Raw genomic sequence first — 25,296 nt, forward strand, 5'->3', positions numbered from 1 at the left:
AATCCATTATAGGTAGAATTCTTATATTAAGAAAATATGTAAAAATGTCTTTCCTTCTAGCTAGCTTCAAAATATACACATACATTTTATTTCTAACTACTAAAACTATGGCTTGGACTTTTCCTACTCAACTATACTGGTGATAGCTAAAATGACTTAGAAAGGAATTCAAGGAAAAACACATACCTCTCCTATCGAAAGGAAGCTGTAAAAAAAAAAAAGTTCCAATTAATCTACATTACTTCCCATTCTAAGACAGAAACTAAACAATATAGGGTATTTCCTAGAGACATTTTTAGCAGTTCAATAATATGCACAGGACATTTTTCTTAAATTATGTTTAGCAGATATCACTTTTCATTTAAACCATAACTTTTCACATGTATTTGAATAATCATTTCCCCCAAAGACATATTTACCTTCAGCCAGTGCTGGTGATTCTGTTCGTGTCCCTCCTATCTGTTTAAAGAAAGGAAAAAGGAAGACAGTCTATAACATTATTTTTAAAACAAGGTTTAATTTTATTAAAACTAACTTTAACCACTAAGTTCATCAATGCTATCATATATCACATGTATAAGCCATATCCTTCCCCTCTTGGGTTAACTCAACAACTCTTTATGGAGGACTTACTAAGGCGTTATCTTAAGCCCTGAGAAATATCAGTAAGTGATATACCCTAGTTGTCACCATCAAGATATTCAAAGACAAACAGGTGTACCAAGTACTCAGTTCTCATCAGAGCTTATGAAGCAGGAGGTAACAAGAGAAAAAAAATAAAGAAATTCTTTACTCAGATGATAAGAGAAAAAACTAGCAATTCCTCCTTATTCATGTAAAATTATCAAAAGAGGCATGTTTCTATATTCTTATCACAATTTAAGTTCAGTTTCAATGTATTAGAAAATCAGTTTTACTACAAGTACTAAGATCCTTATATTCCATGACAATTATGCCAGAGGCACATTTGGCTAAACTCACTGAACCACAAAGTCCTCTCAAGGACTGGTTTTCCTATTTCAAAGCCTTATTAAATAATTTTAGGTGAAATAAAGTTTTCAGAATGAATTTAACTTTGCAACTAAGAACAACTATAGCCATATGACTAGCTGAATTCACATAGAATGAAGGGAAACATTTGACTAATGTAACTAACCACTTTTATGAGATTTCTTTCCCTATTTATCTGGTACAACCCAAGAGTCCGAGATTAAGAAATTTAACAAAACTTCCTATGTATAAAAAATTGGCAGCATCTTGAGGGAATTGGGCACAGTTCTCCCAGTGGTACATGATCTGACACACTCTTCCCAAGGTAGAAATGTGGTGCTATCTCTGATAGAGTAAAAAAAAAATAAGAAAAAAAGAAAGAAAATTATACAGATATAGGAACCAAAAGATGAACAGTAGATTGGCAACCTTAGGGTCCACTGAATTAAAATTTCTGATTCTAGGGAAGAAGGGAAGGCACTTCTGTCAGGAGATGCAAGAAGAATTCTGAAGCAGTAACCAACAGGAGAATAATGGGAGAGGGTCCTGTAAACTGACCCCTCACCATGAGGACTCATGGCAGCTCCTACACAAGAGACAGTGTACAGAGAACCCAGGGGATGGGACTGAGGCTGCCATGCCCACTGACAACCATAAATGGACAACTATCGCAACACAGCCCAGAAAGCATAAAGTAACCACAGGCGCTGATCCCTTGGGGAGGAAAAGTCTGGGTCACTCCACCAGGAAAATGCCTCAGCCTGTTGAAGGTGGCTGGCTGAAGGTGAGGACAATCTAAACTTAGTAGTTGACTGAACTAAAGAACGTCATTCCTTCTGTCGTAAGTCTAATGTAGAAACTGTGGTCAGCCACCATCTTGAAAGCTTAGTAGTAGGTGGAACTAAATGGCAAGCACCTAATGGTGGGCTGCACAGGACACCCTCCCGCCCCGCCTCTCGTTTTTACTCCAGCTGAGGCACCTCCCCTTAGCGGCTTGCTGCACTGGTGGGGCTCACTTCCTGCTCAGAGGCTTTGCAATAAGAGACGCCTACAGGAACTCTTAGGCCATCCTGAGTCATAATGAACCTGGAAGTATGAAGGTGTTAATACCAAGAGCCTGGGCAATCACTGGCCATTGGTGAGATGAAGTCTGGTAGACAAACACCCTCCTCCTCCCACCAATAGGCGTATTCTTCATATCTTCTCAGGGGGTTTCTTCAAGATCAAGCCCAAATGCTCACAGAAGTGACCAGGTCAATAATACTCCCTTAGATTGACTTTCCTTTTCTGTTTCACTTGCCCCAGTTCTCCAACTTGTGTTTCTCATTAACACTTCCCCCAAGAAATCACCTGTCTGAAGAGTCCCTGTCTTGGGCTCTGCTTTAGGAGGTGAAAACATGTCTAGACACTTGTCCTTCAGGACACCACACCTCCTTTCCTTTCTGTCCCACCCCACTGGATGCTCCCTCTTCATCTCCTGTGCTGAACTTTTTTGAAATCCCTGAATGCTGACATGTCCCAGGACTCAGTTGCAAGTCCTCCGCTCTCCTTGTGACTTCATCCTATCTCATAACTCTCTGAGTCTAAATTTAGCAAAATCTAAAACTTGCTCAAATTTATTTATCCAGTCCAGACACTTCTCCATCTCTGCACTTTCACAGCATTCCCTACTCAGTATCTCCACTAGGATGTTTTAACAGATAGCTCAAACTTAACATGTTCAAAACTGAACTCATCTCACTGCCCATGCCTGACAGACCCCGCAGTCTCCCCCATCATTTGATGACACTTCTATCCTTACAGTTGCTCAGTTAAAAACCTTGGATTTCTCTGCAATTACTCTTTCTCACATATCCCTTTTCAACTACAACTCTCACTACCTAAAATCTTCATGCTTTCTATTCTACCTCCTATCCACTCACTGTCGAAGGCTGAGCTGCATTAACATTATTAGATCTACTATTACTTTTGTATTCAAGAGCCTCCAGAACAGGTGGTGCAAAGTGAGATGCTGAGATCATGTCAGAAGTGCTAACTGGGGCCTCGTCTATAGATTGCCACAGCTACTAACATGTCAGGCTAAAAAGGCAGGTGATCCACTGCTAGGTACTCATATAAAACCATTTTGAGATGTTATGAAGTAATTGAGTTAAGTTTTGGAAACATTCAGTAGGCCAAAATAAAGAGTCTGAGGGCTGTATTTGGTTGATGAACCATCAGTTTGCAGCTTCTGCTTCAGAACTTTGTACTGTTTCTAATTGCTGCTATACTATTAATCCTTAATCTGTTGTTATACTTTCCTCGATCAGATAAGAGATGAACAGGAGCTACTTTTGTTCAAAGCCTAACCACTCTGGTTTTTCTCACAAGCTCCTCGTGGATCAACGCTACTACAAATGGAATGAATAAACACAGTTCTGCTTTTCCTGCCAAACGAAAACTTCCTTCCCTAAGACCTACTGCAGCCACCCAGAAATAAAACAAGTGGCTTGGCTGGCCACTTGCATAAACCACAGAAGAAAAACCAGTGCCACTTACATAACACCATGGGGGAAAAGCTCTGTTGATTCTGTTTAATTCTTAGTAAATCATGAAATAATAAAACACCTGTAATTGTTTTCACCCTTTGAAATCAAACGTCAAGTCATAAGTAGTGAATATTAGATGACATGTAAATTAGACAATCCAGGATCTTTTATCTACAAACCAATTTCTTTGCCTCCAACAAAACATAAAATAGAAGAGTTATGACTTCAGAGCACTGTCAGCCACATTTACAGCTTTGCAGTATTTCAAATGATGGTACATAAATCTAACTGCATTAATAAATGGTGTTGAAATAACCCCATGGAAAAGTTCAACCTTTTCCACCTAGGTTGCAGTTCTCCTCCACTTGGGTATATGATAAAACATAACTGAATTCAATTTTTTTAAGTTCCCCTTAATATACACAGAGCAATTTAAAAAGCTATCTTAGAAAAGAGCACTTGAAATAAAGGGCCTACTGATTATACTCACAGATCAGACAATATTACGAAAAGTGCATTATGACATAATTCCAACAAATATCTGATAAGTTTTAAATCTGAGAACTTGACAAGGTATTCTGTGTCTATTTGAGAAAAAGGAAACATGCAAGTCTATAAAAATTTTCTGAGAGACAGAATAACAGGTGAGATGGATCCATCCTACTCATCAAAAATTAAAATTTTTTGGCCCTGGGTTAGATATACAGTGAGGGGAAGAAATCAGAAATTAGAATAGGTCCAACTGTATATACATGTTTAAAAAAGAAAAAACCCAACACCAAGTATTTATCACAAAGTCTGTTTATGTATATACCACTAAAAGAGATACCCTAGGAGATACTATGATGAAAAAGATTGTGCACTCTAAAAATGTCTAGTCTGAGTATAGCAATTAAAATATTTAAGGTGAAAATGAGTATCATGAGAAATAGCTACACAGAGTGCTGCAGCAATCACGGAATTCCAGCTAGGAGTAGAGCCTGGAAATCAGGTATTAGGAAAGATTTTATGACGCTATGGAGCTCTGGTAGCTGAAGCAGATTTTGGAAAATGAATACAATCTGGGCAAGAAGAAAAAGAAGGTATAAGGTATAAAAAGAACATTCCATGGGAGGAATGTATAATCATCACAGGGCAGTGAAGAAAGAAAACTTAATAAACTGTGGTGAAGTAGTTCCACACTAAACTAAGATACAACCTTCTCAGCCTACATAGACCAGACAGAGACGAGTTTAAGTCCTTACAGAGGGGGAGGAGCCAAGATGGCGGAGGAGTAGGACGGGGAGACCACTTTCTCTCCTACAAATTCATCAAAAGAATAACTGAATGCAGAGCAAACTTTGCAAAACAACTTCGGATCGCTAGCTGAGGTCATCAGGCGCCCAGAAAAGCAGCCCATTGTCTTCAAAAGGAGGTAGGACAAAATATAAAAGATAAAAAGTGAGACAAAAGAGCTAAGGACGGAGATCCCTCCCGGGAGCTCTTAGGCGGCATTGCTTGGGGTAGGGTCCGGCCGGAGTGCCCTGAGGACAATCGGAGGGAACTTCTGTGAGTTTCCAACTTGAACTGTGGGAGACCAAAATAGAGAGAGTAAATTAACCGCCGAACACACTGCCGGCCGTTCGCAGAACAAAGAGACCGAGAGGGTCCAGAGAGGAGCTCGCAGGCTGCGGACCGGCCCAGCCCCGCCGGAGGCAGCGGGGAGGGGAAGGTCACGGCGAGACACAGGCCGCAGGCACCCGACCGGCGCGGGCGGGGACTGGGGCTGGGGACGCGGAGGGCGGAAGGCGCGCACGCCCGACTGGCGCCAGCGGAAACTGAGACTGGGTCCGCGGAAGGGAGTGAGTGCGCCACACCTGGGGATAGTGCGCCCACCAAGCCCCTGGCTGCCTGCACCGCTCTGACGGGGAAGGCACAGAGAGGGGGCGCAGCTTTTCCTTCCGCGCTTTTGTGGAACACCCGAGGGCTGGAACCTCGCGCAGCGCGGGGCGCGCTCCATATAGACCGGCCGGGAGCCTGAGCAGCGCAGACGGAGAAAGCAGCGTCAGCCCCTCCCGGCAGCCCCAGCCCATCCCCGCGGCGCAAGCCTGTCCCCACAGCGCAAGGCCCTCCCTGCCCCGCAGAGCGACGGAACTAGCTACCTGAGTAAGAGTCCACCTCCGCCCGCCTGTGTCAGGGCGGAAATGAGGCTCTGAAGAGACCGGCAAACAGAAGCCAAATAAACAAAGGGAACCGCTTCAGAAGGGACTGGTGCAACAGAATTAAAATCCCTCTAGGAAACATTGACTACACCGGAAGGGGCCTGTAGATATCGAGAAGCGTAAGCTGGAACGAGGAGCTATCTGAAACTGAGCCGAACCCACACTGACCGCAACAGCTCCAGAGAAACTCCTAGATATAATTTTACTTTTTTCTCTTTTTTTTTTTTTTAAATTTTTTTTATTTTTTTAATTTTTTTTTCTTTTTTCTTTCTTCTCTTTTGTTTTCCTTTAAAATCCCCTATTACTCCCCCATTACTCCTTAACTTTCATTTCCACAGACTTTTACGATTTTTTAATTAGGGGGAAAAAAAAAATTTTTTTTTTTTTTTTTTCTTTTTCTTTCTTTTTTTTTCTTTTTTTTCTTTCCTTTTTCTCTTCTATTTTCTATTTTTCTTTTTCTCTTATTTCTTTTAAAGTCCTCTAGTACTCCTCTACTACTCCTTAATTTTCATTTTCAATACACTATAACCTTACAAAAAAAAAAAAGAGAAGCCCTATTTTTAAACCGAAGATTATTCTCTCCCAATCTTGACTCTCTGTTTTCTACCTCAGAACACCTCTATTTCCTCCTTTCCCCTTCTCTTCCCAATCCAATTCTGTGAATCCTTGTAGGTGACTGGGCTACGGAGAACACTCTGGGAACAGACAGCTGCGTAGATCTGTCTCTCTCCTCTTGAGTCCCCCTTTTCTCCTCCTGTTCATCTCTATCTCCCTCCTCCCTCTCCTCTTCTTCATGTAACTCTGTGAACCTCTCTGGGTGTCCCTAACGGGGGAGAATCTTTTAGCCATTAACCTAGAAGTTTTCTTATCAGGGCTGTATAGTTGGAGAAGTCCTGAGACTACAGAAGAATAAAACTGAAATCCAGAGGCAGGAGACTTAAGCCCAAAACCTGAGAACACCAGAAAACTCCTGACTACATGGAACTTTAAGTAATAAGTGACCGTCCAAAAGCCTCCATACCTACACTGAAACCAACCACCACCCAAGAGCCAATAAGTTTTAGAGCAAGACATACCACGCAAATTCTCCAGCAACACAGGAACATAGCCCTGAACATCAACATACAGGCTGCCCAAGGACACACCTAACACATAGACCCATCTCAAAACTCATTACTGGGCACTCCATTGCTCTCCAAAGAAAAGAAATCAAGTTCCACGCACCAGAACACTGACACAAGCTCCCCTAACCAGGAAATCTTGACAAGCCAATCGTCTAACCCCACCCACTGGGTTAATCCTCCACAATAAAAAGGAACCACAGACCTCCAGAATACAGAAAGCCCACTCCAGATACAGCAATCTAAACAAGATGAAAAGGCAAAGAAATACCCAACAGGTAAAGGAACATGAAAAATGCCCACCAAGTCAAACAAAAGAGGAGGAGATAGGGAATCTACCTGAAAAAGAATTTAGAATAATGATAATAAAAATGATCCAAAATATTGAAAACAAAATGGAGTTACAGATAAATAGCCTGGAAACAAAGATTGAAAAGATTCAAGAACTGTTTAATAAAGACCTAGAAGAAATAAAAAAGAGTCAATTAAAAATGAATAATGCAATGAATGAGATCAAAAACACTTTGGAGGGAACCAAGAGTAGAATAACGGAGGCAGAAGATAGGATAAGTGAGGTAGAAGATAAAATGGTGGAAATAAATGAAGCAGAGAGGAAAAAAGAAAAAAGGATCAAAAGAAATGAGGACAACCTCAGGGACCTCTGGGACAATGTGAAACGCCCCAACATTCAAATCATAGGAGTTCCAGAAGAAGAAGACAAAAAGAAAGGCCATGAGAAAATACTCGAGGAGATAATAGCTGAAAACTTCCCTAAAATGGGGAAGGAAATAGCCACCCAAATCCAAGAAACCCAGAGAGTCCCAAACAGGATAAACCCAAGGCGAAACACCCCAAGACACATATTAATCAAATTAACAAAGATCAAACACAAAGAACAAATATTAAAAGCAGCAAGGGAAAAACAACAAATAACACACAAAGGGATTCCCATAAGGATAACAGCTGATCTATCAATAGAAACCCTCCAGGCCAGAAGGGAATGGCAGGACGTACTGAAAGTAATGAAAGAGAATAACCTACAACCTAGATTACTGTATCCAGCAAGGATCTCATTCAGATATGAAGGAGAATTCAAAAGCTTTACAGATAAGCAAAAGCTGAGAGAATTCAGCACCACCAAACCAGCTCTTCAACAAATGCTAAAGGATCTTCTCTAGACAGGAAATACAGAAAGGTTGTATAAACGTGAACCCCAAACAACAAAGTAAATGGCAACGGGACCACACCTATCAATAATTACCCTAAATGTAAATGGGTTGAATGCCCCAACCAAAAGACAAAAGATTGGCTGAATGGATACAAAAACAAGACCCCTATATATGCTGTCTACAAGAGACCCACCTCAAAACAAGAGACACATACAGACTAAAAGTGAAGGGCTGGAAAAAAATATTTCATGCAAACGGAGACCAAAAGAAAGCAGGAGTCGCAATACTCATATCAGATAAAATAGACTTTCAAATAAAGGATGTGAAAAGAGACAAAGAAGGACACTACATAATGATCAAAGGATCAATCCAAGAAGAGGATATACAATTATAAATATATATGCACCCAACATAGGAGCACCGCAATATGTACGGCAAACGCTAACGAGTATGAAAGAGGAAATTAATAGTAACACAATAATAGTGGGAGACTTTAATACCCCACTCACAACTATGGATAGATCAACTAAACAGAAAATTAACAAGGAAACACAAACCTTAAATGACACAATGGACCAGCTAGACCTAATTGATATCTATAGGACATTTCACCCCAAAACAATCAACTTCACCTTTTTCTCAAGTGCACACGGAACCTTCTCCAGAATAGATCACATCCTGGGCCATAAATCTGGTCTTGGAAAATTCAAAAAAATTGAAATCATTCCAGTCATCTTTTCTGACCACAGTGCAGTAAGATTAGATCTCAATTACAGGAAAAAAAATTGTTAAAACTTCAAACATATGGAGGCTAAATAACACGCTTCTGAATAACCAACAAATCATAGAAGAAATCAAAAAAGAAATCAAAATATGTATAGAAATGAATGAAAATGAAAACACAACAACCCAAAACCTATGGGACACTGTAAAAGCAGTGCTAAGGGGAAGGTTCATAGCATTACAGGCTTACATCAAGAAACAAGAAAAAAACCAAATAAATAACCTAACTCTACACCTAAAGCAATTAGAGAAGGAAGAAATGAAGAACCCCAGAGTTAGCAGAAGGAAAGAAATCTTAAAAATCAGGGCAGAAATAAATGCAAAAGAAACTAAAGAGACCATAGCAAAAATCAACAAAGCTAAAAGCTGGTTTTTTGAAAAAATAAACAAAATTGACAAACCATTAGCAAGACTCATTAAGAAACAAAGAGAGAAAAACCAAATTAACAAAATTAGAAATGAAAATGGAGAGATCACAACAGACAACACTGAAATACAAAGGATCATAAGAGACTACTACCAGCAGCTCTATGCCAATAAAATGGACAACTTGGATGAAATGGACAAATTCTTAGAAAAGTATAACTTTCCAAAACTGAACCAGGAAGAAATAGAAGATCTTAACAGACCCATCACAAGCAAGGAAATCGAAACTGTCATCAAAAATCTTCCAGCAAACAAAAGCCCAGGACCAGATGGCTTCACAGCTGAATTCTACCAAAAATTTAGAGAGGAGCTAACACCTATCTGTCAGGGAATGTTTAACGGGAGGATTCCTACGTGCTGTCTCTCATGAGTCCTTTGTCCCTCTTCAAGCGGAACAGCACGCTGCTCCCAGGGACTGAGGTCATTGTGTGAGGCAAGCATGAGTCTCCTTTAGTAAACATTCTCCTTAGGACAAAACAGCTTAGTCTCCTTCCCCTTTCTTGAGATAGAGATTGTCTTCTGACCTTGTGACTACTTTTAGCCCATGTTTCCTTGGTAACGTTTGCTGTACATTTGGTTTTCTGATCTCTATCATTCCCGAAAGAAGTTTCTTGTACTGCAGCCTATATATACTCATAGAAAAATCATTAAAGCACCTTTGCTCCATCAGAGCTTGGGTCCCCGGGTCTTTTTTTGTCTTTCTCTCTCTCTCTCTCCTTTTCTGGCTGACTCTCTGGAGCGTGGAGACCCGTCGTGCTCACTTTTCTGCCCGGGCTTCTAAGACCCCCTCGAGAGGGCGCCTGGTGCCTTCGTGAGCGATGCAAGTCCTGTGTCAAGGACTTTATTGGTCCTCTGCGTAAACCAAGGGACATCGGCCTCTTTCTCTCTTTCACTTTCTTATCGTCGACTCCGTACCTCCAGATTCCGGTCCATTAAGGGACCCCAACACCTATCTTACTCAAACTCTTCCAGAAAATTGCAGATGAAGGTAAGCTTCCAAACTCATTCTATGAGGCCACCATCACCCTAATTCCAAAACCAGACAAAGATGCCACAAAAAAAGAAAACTACAGGCCAATATCACTGATGAACACAGATGCAAAAATCCTTAACAAAATTCTAGCAAACAGAATCCAACAACATATTAAAAAAATCATACACCATGACCAAGTGGGCTTTATCCCAGGAATGCAAGGATTCTTTAATATCCGCAAATCAATCAATGTAATACACCACATTAACAAATTGAAAGATAAAAACCATATGATTATCTCAATAGATGCAGAGAAAGCCTTTGACAAAATTCAACACTCATTTATGATTAAAACTCTCCAAAAAGCAGGAATAGAAGGAACATACCTCAACATAATAAAAGCTATATACGACAAACCCACAGCAAGCATCACCCTCAATGGTGAAAAATTGAAGGCATTTCCCCTGAAATCAGGAACAAGACAAGGGTGCCACTCTCACCACTACTATTCAACATAGTGTTGGAAGTTTTGGCCACAGCAATCAGAGCAGAAAAAGAAGTAAAAGGAATCCAGATAGGAAAAGAAGAAGTGAAACTCTCGCTGTTTGCAGATGACATGATCCTCTACATAGAAAACCCTAAAGACTCTACCAGAAAATTACTAGAGCTAATCAATGAATATAGTAAAGTTGCAGGATATAAAATTAACACACAGAAATCTCTTGCATTCCTATATACTAACAATGAAAAAACAGAAAGAGAAATTAAGGAAACAATACCATTCACCATTGCAACAAAAAGAATAAAATACTTAGAAGTATATCTACCTAAAGAAACAAAGGACCTATACATAGAAAACTATAAAACACTGATGAAAGAAATCAAAGAGAACACAAACAGATGGAGAAACATACCGTGTTCATGGATTGGAAGAATCAATATTGTCAAAATGGCTATTCTACCCAAAGCAATCTATAGATTCAATGCAATCCCTATCAAGTTACCAACGGTATTTTTCACAGAACTAGACCAAAGAATTTCACAATTTGTATGGAAATACAAAAACCTCGAATAGCCAAAGTAATCTTGAGAAAGAAGAATGGAACTGGAGGAATCAACCTGCCTGACTTCAGACTCTACTACAAAGCCACAGTCATCAAGACAGTATGGTACTGGCACAAAGACAGAAATATAGATCAATGGAACAGAATAGAAAGCCCAGAGATAAATCCACGACCTATGGACACCTTATCTTTGACAAAGGAGGCAAGGATATACAATGGAAAAAAGACAACCTCTTAACAGTGGTGCTGAAATGTCAACCACTTGTTAAAAGATGAAACCTAAACACTTTCTAAACACAACACAAAAATAAATCAAAATGGAATTAAAGATCTAAATGTAAGACCAGAACTATAAAACTCCTAGAGGAGAACATAGCAAACACTCTCCGACTAATCAACGCAAGATTCCTCTATGACCACCCCCAGAATATTGGAAATAAAAGCAAAACTAAACAAATGGACCTAATGAAACTTAAAAGCTTTTGCACTACAAAGGAAACTATAAGTAAGGTGAAAAGACAGCCCTCAGATTGGGAGAAAATAATAGCAAATGAAGAAACAGACAAAGGATTAATCTCAAAAATATACAAGCAACTCCTGCAGCTCAATTCCAGAAAAATAAATGACCCAATCAAAAAATGGGCCAAAGAACTAAACAGACATTTCTCCAAAGAAGACATACAGATGGCTAACAAACACATGAAAAGATGCTCAACATCACTCATTATTAGAGAAATGCAAATCAAACCACAATGAGGTACCATTACACACCAGTCAGGATGGCTGCTATCCAAAAGTCTACAAGCAATAAATGCTGGAGAGGGTGTGGAGAAAAGGGAACCCTCTTACACTGTTGGTGGGAATGCAAACTAGTACAGCCGCTATGGAAAACAGTGTGGAGATTTCTTAAAAAACTGGAAATAGAATTGCCATATGACCCAGCAATACCACTTCTGGGCATACACACTGAGGAAACCAGATCTGAAAGAGACACGTGCACCCCAATGTTCATAGCAGCACTGTTTATAATAGCCAGGACATGGAAGCAACCTAGATGCCCATCAGCAGATGAATGGATAAGGAAGCTGTGGTACATATACACAGCAGAATATTACTCAGCCGTTAAAAAGAATACATTTGAATCGGTTCTAATTAGGTGGATGACACAGGAGTCTATTATACAGAGTGAAGTAAGTCAGAAAGATAAGACATTACAGCATACTAACACATATATATGGAATTTAGAAAGGTGATAAACGATAACCTATATCAAAACAGAAAAAGAGACACAGAAATAACAGAAACAGACTTTTGAACTTTGTGGGAGAAGTGTGAGGGTGGGATATTTCAAAAGAACAGCATGTATACTATCTATGGTGAAACAGATCACCAGCCCAGGTGGGATGCATGAGACAAGTGCTCCGGCCTGGTGCACTGGGAAGACCCAGAGGAATCGGGTGAAGAGGGAGGTGGGAGGGGGGATCGGGATTGGGAATACATGTAAATCCATGGCTGATTCATATCAATGTATGACAAAACCCACTGGAAAAAAATAAATAAAAAAAAAAAAAGTCCTTACAGAACGAGACACTGCTGCGTGCACTGGTGTGGCCATGGAGCCTCAGCACCCAAGTCCAGGCACGCCTCCAGCGCTGCTGCGCTTATACACCGGGGGCCGCTGCTCCAGTGTGGCGAGAAGACCCTGATCCCCAAACCCACCCATGACCCCAAAGGTGGCATTCCTGTGCTGTGCCTGACATACAGATGTGGCCCCTCTCTGCAGAGGACAATCTGAGGGGACCACTGCTCCAGTGTGGTGGGAAGACCCCGATCCCCAAACCCACCCATGGCCCCAAAGGTGGCATTCCTGTGCTGTGCCTGACATACAGATGTGGCCCCTCTCTGCAGAGGACAATCTGAAGAATTATCCTGGCTACACCCAACACAAATCTTTGTTGATGTAAGTTAAAATGTTTTATGATATGTAGAGGTCTTGATACCTAATGCCAAAATGCTTTACAAAGATACATCTCAATCTATAATGCCATCAGAACCATGCCTCCTGGACATGAACTTCACTGTTTGAAAAGTAAAAGGTGTGCACTACGGTGTGTTTCTGCACATGCACATACAATATGGTGCCTTCTTTCACAGTGTTTTTAGTGAGCTACTAAATAACGTCGACTCTTTTTACTCTGCATTTGTAAAACTAGTCCTTTCTCGTTTTTCTATCAAGGCCTTACTTATTTTTAAGAGGATCACTGTCACTTTTGAACTCCTAGTTCAGACACTGTATATAATAAATGCATATGATAAAGTTAGACACTGTCTTCAAAAACGATCTACTAGGCTGCCATTTCATACGCACTTACTGTGTTTGAGACACACCGTGCATGATTTATTTCACTGAAGACTAACAATCTAATCAGATTAAAATTATTTGCCTCTTTTCCTTGATGAGGCTTTAAAGGGTGAAGTAGCTTGCCCAGAGTCACAAGAAAGGGAGACGGGAAAGGAGGCAGGGAATGAGTTGGTAAATTATTTTTCAGGAAACTGTTCAAGCAGTACCAGTTATAATATTCCTCTGTGTAATTGTGACTTTCTGTAAAGTAAATATTGGGTTGGCCAAAAAGTTCATTCGAGTTTTCCTGTAATACCGTATGGAAAAACATGAACAAACTTTCTGGGGAACCCAATGTTACCTTCCCATTAACATCCTCTGTAAAATTACGATGATTCCTTAAAGAATAAACCACAGCAGCATAACTGGAAAGCCTGAGGCAGTAGCTTCATAAAGATGGTATCACTAGGCTTTGGGAATGTTGTCCAGAACCTTCTCACTGATCTCCTGGCTGCTGTCATCACCAAGCCCTGATTACTGGACTTTCTACAATGGGATTTCTCTAAGACCTAAACTCAGGTATGCTTTGAAACACACAGCAATAAACATACTATAAGATGCATTTGTGGACAACAGGTACTGTGATCATGCCAACCTAAAGATTCTACAGGCTTAAGTACATTCTGTAAAACAAATACATAACCTATTTTGCAGTTGCAAAACCTCAAATTCTTTAAAATAAATGTTTGTTTCAAAGAAAAGATAGGAATTTTTACTGTGGCTCATTACTCTACTTCATATATTCAAAATTCATCATAAAATTTACACACATGATTAAACTTTAAAGAAATTATAAATAAGAAGAGTGAAAATAACAGGCAAAATAAAAAATTACAACTCTATATATAAAGAAAATACATTTTCCCCATGGACAATTTTGGAAAAGATCAAATAAATATCTATTCATTTCATTACACAGCCTCCTAAGAATATACAGGCTCCAAAATAATCAGTGATTGTATTAGCACTGAAATGACCATCCTTTCTAGCTTTTTCCCTGCTTCATCACCTCCCACTACCACCCCTCCTTCCACTCCTAGCCCTACTCTGAACTAAAAAGTTAAAAAAAAAAAAAATTTGGCTCATCTCAGAAAAGCAAAGTTGGGTCAGAAAACCTAGAACTGTTTTTCACCACATTAACAGATGTAAGCAAAAAGGACTGACATATGATCAGGTCAAAGATGCACAAAGAGCTTTTCATGAAGCTATACTTGTGATTAAAAAAAAAAAAAAACCTTAGCAAAGAATAGAAGAATAAAAGATATCTACCCTTACCAAAGCCTATAATAAATAGTCCTTAATGAAGAACTCTTAAAACATTCCCTTTAGAATCAAAATGAGACAAACAAGTCCACGATCAATACTTCTACTCAACACTGTATGCAGGTCCTAGCCAACTTTATAAGAGAAAGAGATTAAAGGTTAAAAAATTTTTAAGGAAAAAACAATTCATGAGTTTGGCAAGGTAACAATATTTTAATCAACATGAAAATCTCAACTGCATTTCTATTTTCCAGTAAAAAGAACAAAAGAGAATTTTCCCCACAGACACAGTTCACAATAACAAAAAGCAATCAGTAACTAGGAATAAACCTAACAAAAGCTTTGTAATTTCTGCATGAAAAACAATCATAAAACTTTAAGAAAGCCATAAAAAAATGTAAAGACATGTTCACAGATAAGAAGACAATACTGTAAGAAATGTCAATCCTTTCTAAAATCCACGTTAATATTCAATGCATTTCCAACCCAAATCCCCAAAGTATTCTTTTATAAAACTTAATACGTTCATGCTAAACTTTACATAAAAAAGCAAAAATCAAAAAACAGTCAAAATGCTCAAGGACTCAAAACAAGACAACCTGCTCAATCAGACATCAAGATATAAAATGAAACAACAGTAATTAAGACAGAATGGAGTTAACACAAAGACAAACTGGCAAATGAAAGCATTGCCGAAAAGCAGAATGCACAGTCCAGGAATACATACGGACCTTTATGAAGAGGAAGCAAATCCTGAGGGACTGCCCTGCAGATCACTGGGGAGAGATTGTGGCATAAATGGAGCCAGGGTAATTAACTGTTCATAAAGAAAGTCAAATCCCTATCCTATACCACAGATAAATCAATTCTCATGGGATTAAAGACTTTAATTTGAAAGGAAAAACCTCAAATTTTAAAAGAAAATACAAAAGTGGTTCTTTATAATCCCAAGGTAGGGAAGTGAAATGAAAACGCTCAGTCGTGTCCGGCTCTAAGATCCCGTGGACTCTAGCCTACCAGGCTCCTCCGTTCATGGAATTCTCCAGGCAAGAAGACTGGAGTGGGCTGCTGTTTCCTTCTCCAGGGGATCTTCCCGACCCAGGAACGGAGCCCGGGTCTCCCGCACGGCCCTTCCCCACCCAGGGACGGAGCCCGGGTCTCCCGCACCGCCCTTCCCGACCCAGGGACGGAGCCCGGGTCTCCCGCACCGCCCTTCCCGACCCAGGGACGGAGTCCAGGTCTCCTGCACCGCCTTCCCGACCCAGGGACGGAGCCCGGGTCTCCTGCACCACCTTCCCGACCCAGGGACCGAGCCCGGGTCTCCAGCACGGCCCTTCCCGACCCAGGGACCGAGCCCGGGTCTCCTGCACCGCCTTCCCGACCCAGGGACCGAGCCCGGGTCTCCAGCACGGCCCTTCCCGACCCAGGGACCGAGCCCGGGTCTCCTGCACCGCCTTCCCGACCCAGGGACCGAGCCCGGGTCTCCCGCACGGCAGGCGGGAGGCTTTACCGCCTGAGCCAGCAGGGAAGCCCCGAGGGAGGGAAGGAGAGCTCAATGTAGATAAAATATTGGAAGTATTAACCACAAATGAAAAGCTGGACTATGTTTATTTAATTTTTTAAAATTAATCAGTTGTTTCTTGGCGGTGCTGGGTGTCTCCCTTGCTGCACGCGGGCTCCTCCCCGCGGCGGCTTCTCCCGATGCAGAGCCGGGGCTCTCGGGCTCAGGAGCTCGGCGCGTGTGGTGCCGGGGCTTGGTAGGTCAGAGGCGTGCGGGAGCTCCCTAAACCAGGGATTGAACCCATGCATTGGCAGGCGGGTTCTTTGCCACTGGACCACCAGGGAAGTCCCCGTTCGATGATTTCAAATTTCATGTGTGTGCACTTTAACCCAGGGAGTGTTTTTTTTGAGGCCCCCGTGGCGTTGGTACAGAGGTGAACACAGCTGGGAGTGTCCACAGCTCTGAGGCCTGCGTCCTGCCGTCCAGGCAGACCTCAGCCTGCTGGAGCGAGGGAGGGCCGGGCGGCCGGGAGGTGTCCTGTGGGAGGAGGAGCGAGGGGGGGCCGGGCGGCCGGGAGGTGTCCTGTGGGAGGAGCGCGGGGAGCACGGAGCGGACGGGAGGTGTCCTGGGAGGAGCGAGGGGAGCACGGAGCGGATGGGAGGTGCTCTGGGAGGAGCCGAGGGGAGCGCCGGGCTGACAGGAGATGTTCTGGGAGGAGCGGAGGCCTCGAAGGGGTGCCTCTCTCCAAGCTGCGCGTGTCGGGTCTGGTGCCTCGTCAGGGTCCCAGCGGCACGCTGCCCTCCCCGCAAGGCGGGCCGATTGATCGCAGGCGAGCACCTCCCTGACGGATGACGAAGGAGACCAGATTCCCACGCGGGCACGCCATTCACGTGGGGCTGCCGTCCCGGAGGGCACACGCCGCTGGTGCCGCCATGGCGGCCGGCGGAGACACCCAGCGACCCGGGCAGTAACCTGAATGACAGCGCCCTGCAGACCTGGGAAGGTTTTCAGTCTGTAAACTGTTTTATCATCATGATTTCCCATGGTTCCATTTTATTGAAGTATAAGTGACTTACGGTATTACTGGAGTTTTAGGTGTAACAGTGATTAAGTAGTTTTAGGCGTTGTGACATGATCAGCTCAGTAAGTCCAGTTACCATCTGTCACCACACAAAGTTACTACAGCGTTAGTGACTGTATTTCCTACGCTGTGCCTTTCATCCCAGACTTTGTAACTGGAAGTGTGCTCCTGTGGTTCTTAAAAATAGTGCAGAGAGGACAGATTGTAAGCAACCAGAGCCCCGAGATGCAGGCCTGGGCCCAGGGCTGTGGACAGCGCGAGCCTCGGTCCAGGCCGCTGCGGTCCAGAGGAACCTGCGCAGTGGCCTCCTGCAGCGTCGCCCTGGATGGACCTCTTTTGCCCCTGTGGTCCAGACTGTCTGGGAGGGAAACCTTTCCCAGATTACTGAGGTGTAACTTTTAAAGCATCTACTTTTCAAAATATATGTTCTTTTAAAGAAATTATTTATTTTTAGTTGGAGGATAATTCCTTTAGAATATGGTGTTGGTTTCTGCCATACATCAACACGGATCAGCCGTGGGTGTACATGTGTCCCCTCCCTCTTGAACCTCCTTCCCCCTAGACCAAGGACCAGAATGTCTCCTTATCATGTCTTTGCCTTTCTCTGCAGGTCACCTTCATTCCTTTACACAAAGCACTTGCCCATATCTGGAGTCCAGGGATCACTTCCTCAGCTTCCCACTCAAAGGGAACAGATGTTTCCTCTTTAATTATATTCTGAAAATCACTGGAAGAACTTCGATTGGCCTGCTATGGGTCAGATGCTAACCCCGGCGTTAAGCAATTGGGATATGATCACTGGTGGTTCCCAACGGAGCCTCATATTTGGCCAGAGGTTGCAGAAGGGGCAATTTTAAGAGACATCATTCTAAAAGTGAATTGAGATCCTTTCTGGAATAATGGAGATATACTGACCAGAAAAGAAAAATAGATGTGCAATGTTGGGAGGAACCATCGAACAGAAAACCTCACATGCTCTCCTTCTGGATTTTTTTTTAAATATTTGTTTTGTTAGTTGATTGAGAGAGTCTGGATTTATAAGAACTTAAGCTAATTTAAAAATCAATTTCTATTATTCTCCAAAACTTTAGCTTATTAAACCAATCTACATGTTTTCCTTATTTTCTTTGGAAAAATTCAGATTAACATCCACCATTGGCCCCCATAGGAAGCTTTCTGAGTGTTCTTTGTGGCCAACATACAACAGAGATTACATTATTTGTCACTCACCTCTGTTTGCAGTTGTGTTGGGAAAAGAACACAGAAAGCTAAAGAATAAAGGCTTGTGTCCTTTAACTGGTACATCGGTCACATCACTGAGGATCTATTTTTTCCCTCCAATCGTGTAAGGAATTTAAGAGCATGCTCACAAGGCATCCCTGGTGTCTCTGTGTGTGTGTGTAAATTTTCTCTTCTTATAAGGACACTGAGTAGATTGAATTAGATGCCCATGTACCATGTGAAAGACCACGTAAGACAGCAGGAAAGCTGCTGTCTGTAAGTCAGGGAGACACCAAACCTTCCAGCTAGTGCCTTAACCTTGAACATCCAGCATCCAGAACTTCGAGAAAATTAAGTTCTATTGTTTAAACCACCCAGTCTACAGTACTCTGTTAGGGCAAACTGAGCAAAGTAACACACACTGATATAATTTTCTGGCAAAGACTACCTTATTTTAACTTAATCTCCTTTTTAAGGACTCTATCTCCAAAGGTAGTCACATCCGGAGGTACTGGTTGTTGGGGTTTCAATGCATGAATTTGGGGGGCACCCAATGCAGCTCATAACCCTGTGTCATCTTGAGGTCGCTGTCTGTTGATGGTCTTTTCTTAGTGGATTGAGGATTTCCTGGGTCTTCATATGCTGAGTAATCTTGAATTGTACAATGTCCTGCACATTTCATATGTTACATTGGGAGACTCTCGACCTCAAAACATAAATATTCTTGTTTTATCAGACAAGTGACCTAGTTAGGTTCAGGCTACAAGTTCCAATCTGATAATTAGGGTAGTGAAGAACAGAAAGAAGAAAGCTGTGAATGCTTGAGTCTCCTTAATGGGAAGAATAGAGGTCTGAGAAAAAACATAAATCGTATTATTCCTTGGTGACCATGTGGTGGCACTGGTGGCATGAGACAGCTTAGTGCTGTCATGTCCAAAATAGGGTGTGTACATTCTAAGAATGTGCGAGATTGTCCCTTAAGGTGCCTGAAGAAAACATTTCGTTGTTGTTGTTCAGTCGCTGTCATGTCTGACTCTTTGTGACCCTGTGCACTATAGGCTGCCAGGGTCCTCTGTCCATGGGATTTCCCAGGCAAGAACATTGGAGTGGGTTGCCATTTTCTTCTCCAGGGGCTCTTGCCCACCAAAGGATTGAACTAGTGTCTCCTGTATTGGCACACGGATTATTTTTACCACTGAGCCACCAGGTATTAGAACTCCAATTTCTATTTAGTTTCTATCTTGAGAAAATAGAAATACACTATACTTTGCTAGTATTGAATATATGATTGATACTGGCTCCATCACTCAATAGCTAGGATGGATGATTCTGTGTCACTGGTCTGCAAGAGAAGTGGGAGCTCTGTAACTCAGAGTTGGCAATGGCGATCTCATTCTGAACATACAGTGACATGTTGTCGTTTACATGTTCTTGGTGAGATGAATCTATACACTATATTATTGATTATGATAAATGAACACTCTTTAAAATGTACGAGTGACTTAAAATATTTTCTGCAAAGAATCTACTGGTCAAGATGATCCTAATAATTTAAGTCAATAATAACAACAATGAAAAAATGGAAGAAAAGCATGGCCCCTCTGGGTCTGAACTCTTTCTCAGATACATTGTGAGCTAAAAACAATAGCTATTGGTGATATGTTATCTAGCAGCAATTTTTTTGGACAAAATATGCCCGCTTAACCAATCTTTTTGAAATGAAAGTGACATTTTTCACAATAAATGAGAAAATAATGGCTTTTGAAAAAAAAAAACAACTCATGCTTTGGAGAAAGAATTTTGAAAGCATATGTAAAGAAATATTTTCATCACTATGGGACTTTTGTTCCTGATTAAGACTGATTCATTTTACCTGTAAAACTCTCATATTTCAATGTTAATAATGTTTTGAAAGTGAATTTTCTAATTTCTTAAAAATTGTCCAAATGAATACTTCAGGTAGGTGTTAAGATCATCTGTAAAAATATAAATATTAAATACTTTCTTTTAATTTGTAAAAAAAAGAGATTAACATTATAGAGGATGGAAATTTATTGATCAAACATAAGACTTATGTGAAAGTGGAAGTTGTTCAATCGTGTCTGACTCTTTGTGACCCCATGGACTATACAGTCCATGGAATTCTCCAGGCCAAAATACTGGAGTGGGTAGCCTTTCCCTTCTCCAGGGCATCTTCCCAACCCAGGAATCAAACCCGGGTCTCCCATATTGCAGGTGGATTCTTTACCAGCTGAGTCACAAGGGAAATCCAAGAATACTGGAGTGGGTAGCCTATCCCTTCTCCAGGGGATCTTCCCGACCGAGGAATTGAACTGGGGTCTCCTGCATTGCAGGTGGATTCTTTACCAACTGAGCTATCAGGGAAGCCCCAAGACTTGTATATGAATATACTTTTCCATAAGGACCTGTGTTTCTTTGTGAAGTATATATTTCAACTAGACAGCCATTAAAAAACTAAAATAAATTTAGAACCAAGCCATCAAATCACTGTTTCACAAAGTTTTATACCCAGGCTTTAAAAAGCAGTGGCACGGGGGGAGGAGCCAAGATGGCGGAGGAGTAGGACGGGGAGACCACTTTCTCTCCTACAAATTCATCAAAAGAATATCTGAACGCAGAGCAAACTTCACAAAACAACTTCTGATCGCTAGCTGAGGTCATCAGGCGCCCAGAAAAGCAGCCCATTGTCTTCGAAAGGAGGTAGGACAAAATATAAAAGATAAAAAGTGAGACAAAAGAGCTAAGGACGGAGATCCGTCCCGGGAAGCAAGTCTTTAGAGGACGTTTCCAGACACCGGGAAACCCTCGCACTGGCGGGCCTGGGGGAAGTGTTTGAATCTAGGAGGGCAACCTGGCTGGGAGGGAAACAATAAATAAAACCGACAGATTACGTGCCTAAAAGCAACTCTCAGCAGAAAAGTGCCCCAGACACCCGCATCCACCACCAGCAAGTGGGGGCGGCACGGAGAGGAGCCGGCGGCCTTGTTTGGGGCAGGGTCTGGGCCTGAGTGCCCTGAGGACAATCGGAGGGAGCTTTTGTGAGTTGCCGGCTTGAACTGTGGGAGAGCAGGGAAGAGAGAGAAAATTGACCGGCCTGAACTCGCTGCCGGCCGTTCGCGGAAAGAGGGGACCGAGAGAGTCCAGAGAGGGGCTCGCAGACTGCGGGCTGGCCCGGACCCGCCGGAGGCAGGAGCAGGTCGCGGCGAGACACAGCGCGCAGGCACCCGACCGACGCGGGCGGGGACGGGCTGGGGGCAGAGGGCAGAAGGCGCACACACCCGACTGGCGCCGGCAGAAACCGAGACTGGGACCGTGGGAGAGGGTGCGCCGCACCGGAGAGAGTGCGCCGGTCAAGCTACTGGCTGCCTGGAACGCTCTGACGGGGAAGGCACAAGAGCGGACTCAGCCTTTTGTTCCGCGCTTTTGTGGAGCACCCGAGGGTGTGGCGGGATCCTAAGCAGCGCAGACCGAGAAACCAGCGCCAGCCTCTCCCGGCAGCGCCAGCCCATCCCCGCAGCGTCAGCCCCTCCCAGCAGCGCGACAGAACTAGCTACCTGAATAAGAGTCCACCTCCGCCCGCCTGTGTCAGGGCGGAAATGAGGCTCTGAAGAGACTGGCAAACAGAAGCCAAATAAACAAAGGGAATCGCTTCAGGAGAGAGCGGTGCAACAGATTAAAATCCCTGTAGAAAACACCGATTACACCGGAAGAGGCCTGTAGATATCGAGAACTGTAAGCTGGAACGAGGAGATATCTGAAACTGAGCCGAACAGACACTGACCGCAACAGCTCCAGAGAAATTCCTAGATATATTTTTACTCTTTTTTTTTTTTAATAAGAAAAAAATTTTTTTTTTTAATTTTTTCTTTTTTCTTTTTTTTTTCTTTTATTTTCCTTTAAAATTCCCTATTACTCCCCCATCACTCCTTAACTTTCATTTTCATAGATTTTTATGATTTTTTTAATTAGGGAAAATTCTTTCTTTCTTTCTTTTTTTTCTCCTTTTTCTCTTCTATTTTCTATTTTTCTTTTTCTCTTATTTCTTTTAAAGTCCTCTAGTACTCCTCTACTACTCCTTAATTTTCATTTTCAATACACTATAACCTTACCAAAAAAAAAAAAAGGGAAGCCCTATTTTTTAAACTGAACTTCATATATATTTTAAAAAAATTTTTTGTGTGTGTTTTGGTTTTTGTTTTTAATATAGTATTTTTAAGAGTCTAATCTCTACTCTAGATTTTTAATTTTTGTTTCTCAATATATGATATAAATTGTGAACATTTAAGAATCCAATATTCAGTTCCCATTTTTATTCAGGAGTGTGTTGATTTTTCTCTCCCAATCTTGACTCTCTGTTTTCTACCTCAGAACACCTCTATTTCCTCCTTTCTCCTTTTCTTCCCAATCCAATTCTGTGAATCTTGGTGGGTGTCTTGGCTACGGAGAACATTCTGGGAACAGACAACTGCGTAGATCTGTCTCTCTCCTCTTGAGTCCCCCTTTTTCTCCTCCTGCTCAACACTATCTCCCTCCTCCCTCTCCTCTTCTTCATGTAACTCTGTGAACCTCTCTGGGTGTCCCTAACGGCGGAGAATCTTTTTGCCACTAACATAGAAGTTTTCTTATCAGTGCTGTATAGTTGGAGAAGTCCTGAGACTACAGGAAGAATAAAACTGAAATCCAGAGGCAGGAGACTTAAGCCCAAAACCTGAGAACACCAGAAAACTCCTGACTACATGGAACTTTAAGTAATAAGTGACCTTCCAAAAGCCTCCATACCTACACTGAAACCAACCACCACCCAAGAGCCAATAAGTTTTAGAGCAAGACATACCAAGCAAATTCTCCAGCAACGCAGGAACATAGCCCTAAACGTCAACATACAGGCTGCCCAAGGTGACACCTAACACATAGACCCATCTCAAAACTCATTACTGAGCACTCCATTGCTCTCCAAAGAGAAGAAATCAAATTCCACGCACCAGAACACTGACGCAAGCTTCCCTAACCAGGAAACCTTGACAAGCCAATCGTCTAACCCCACCCACGGGGTAAATCCTCCACAATAAAAAGGAACCACAGACCTCCAGAATACAGAAAGTCCACTCCAGACACAGCAATCTAAACAAGATGAAAAGGCAAAGAAATACCCAACAGGTAAAGGAACATGAAAAATGCCCACCAAGTCAAGCAAAAGAGGAGGAGATAGGGAATCTACCTGAAAAAGAATTTAGAATAATGATAATAAAAATGATCCAAAATCTTGAAAACAAAATGGAGTTACAGATAAATAGCCTGGAGACAAAGATTGAAAAGATACAAGAATTGTTTAATAAAGACCTAGAAGAAATAAAAAAGAGTCAATTAAAAATGAATAATGCAATGAATGAGATCAAAAACACTTTGGAGGGAACCAAGAGTAGAATAACGGAGGCAGAAGATAGGATAAGTGAGGTAGAAGATAAAATGGGGGAAATAAATGAAACAGAGAGGAAAAAAGAAAAAAGGATCAAAAGAAATGAGGACAACCTCAGGGACCTCTGGGACAATGTGAAATGCCCCAACATTCGAATCATAGGAATCCCAGAAGAAGAAGACAAAAAGAAAGGCCATGAGAAAATACTCGAGGAGATAATAGCTGAAAACTTCCCTAAAATGGGGAAGGAAATAGCCACCCAAGTCCAAGAAACCCAGAGAGTCCCAAACAGGATAAACCCAAGGCGAAACACCCCAAGACACATATTAATCAAATTAACAAAGATCAAACACAAAGAACAAATATTAAAAGCAGCAAGGGAGAAACAACAAATAACACACAAAGGGATTCCCATAAGGATAACAGCTGATCTATCAATAGAAACCCTCCAGGCCAGAAGGGAATGGCAGGACGTACTGAAAGTAATGAAAGGGAATAACCTACAACCCAGATTACTGTATCCAGCAAGGATCTCATTCAGATATGAAGGAGAATTCAAAAGCTTTACAGACAAGCAAAGGCTGAGAGAATTCAGCACCACCAAACCAGCTCTTCAACAAATGCTAAAGGATCTTCTCTAGATAGGAAATGCAGAAAGGTTGTATAAACGTGAACCCAAAACAACAAAGTAAATGGCAAAGGGACCACACCTATCAATAATTACCTTAAATGTAAATGGGTTGAATGCCCCAACCAAAAGACAAAGATTGGCTGAATGGATACAAAAGCAAAACCCCTATATATGCTGTCTACAAGAGACCCACCTCAAAGCAAGAGACACTTACAGACTAAAAGTGAAGGGCTGGAAAAAAATATTTCACGCAAACGGAGACCAAAAAAAAGCAGGAGTCGCAATACTCATATCAGATAAAATAGACTTTCAAATAAAGGATGTGAAAAGAGACAAAGAAGGACACTACATAATGATCAAAGGATTAATGCAAGAAGAAGATATAACAATTATAAATATATATGCACCCAACATAGGAGCACCGCAATATGTACGGCAAATGCTAACGAGTATGAAAGAGGAAATTAATACTAACACAATAATAGTGGGAGACTTTAATACCCCAC

At 41.8% G+C, this 25,296-nt stretch overlaps 1 protein-coding gene across 1 annotated transcript in view; it reads right to left on the reverse strand.

The window, feature by feature from the left end:
• Positions 1-274: 274 nt before the first annotated feature.
• The window catches only part of LOC122451179 (cuticle collagen 19-like), a 369,564-nt gene continuing 344,542 nt past the window's right edge, over positions 275-25,296 (reverse strand). Inside the window, exon 3 of the mRNA XM_043483781.1 lies at positions 275-459. The gene's annotated coding sequence lies outside the window, so the exon portion shown is untranslated. The remainder of the gene's footprint in view (positions 460-25,296) is intronic.

This window comes from Cervus canadensis, chromosome 12 (assembly GCF_019320065.1).
Source record: "Cervus canadensis isolate Bull #8, Minnesota chromosome 12, ASM1932006v1, whole genome shotgun sequence".
NCBI lineage: Eukaryota > Metazoa > Chordata > Mammalia > Artiodactyla > Cervidae > Cervus > Cervus canadensis.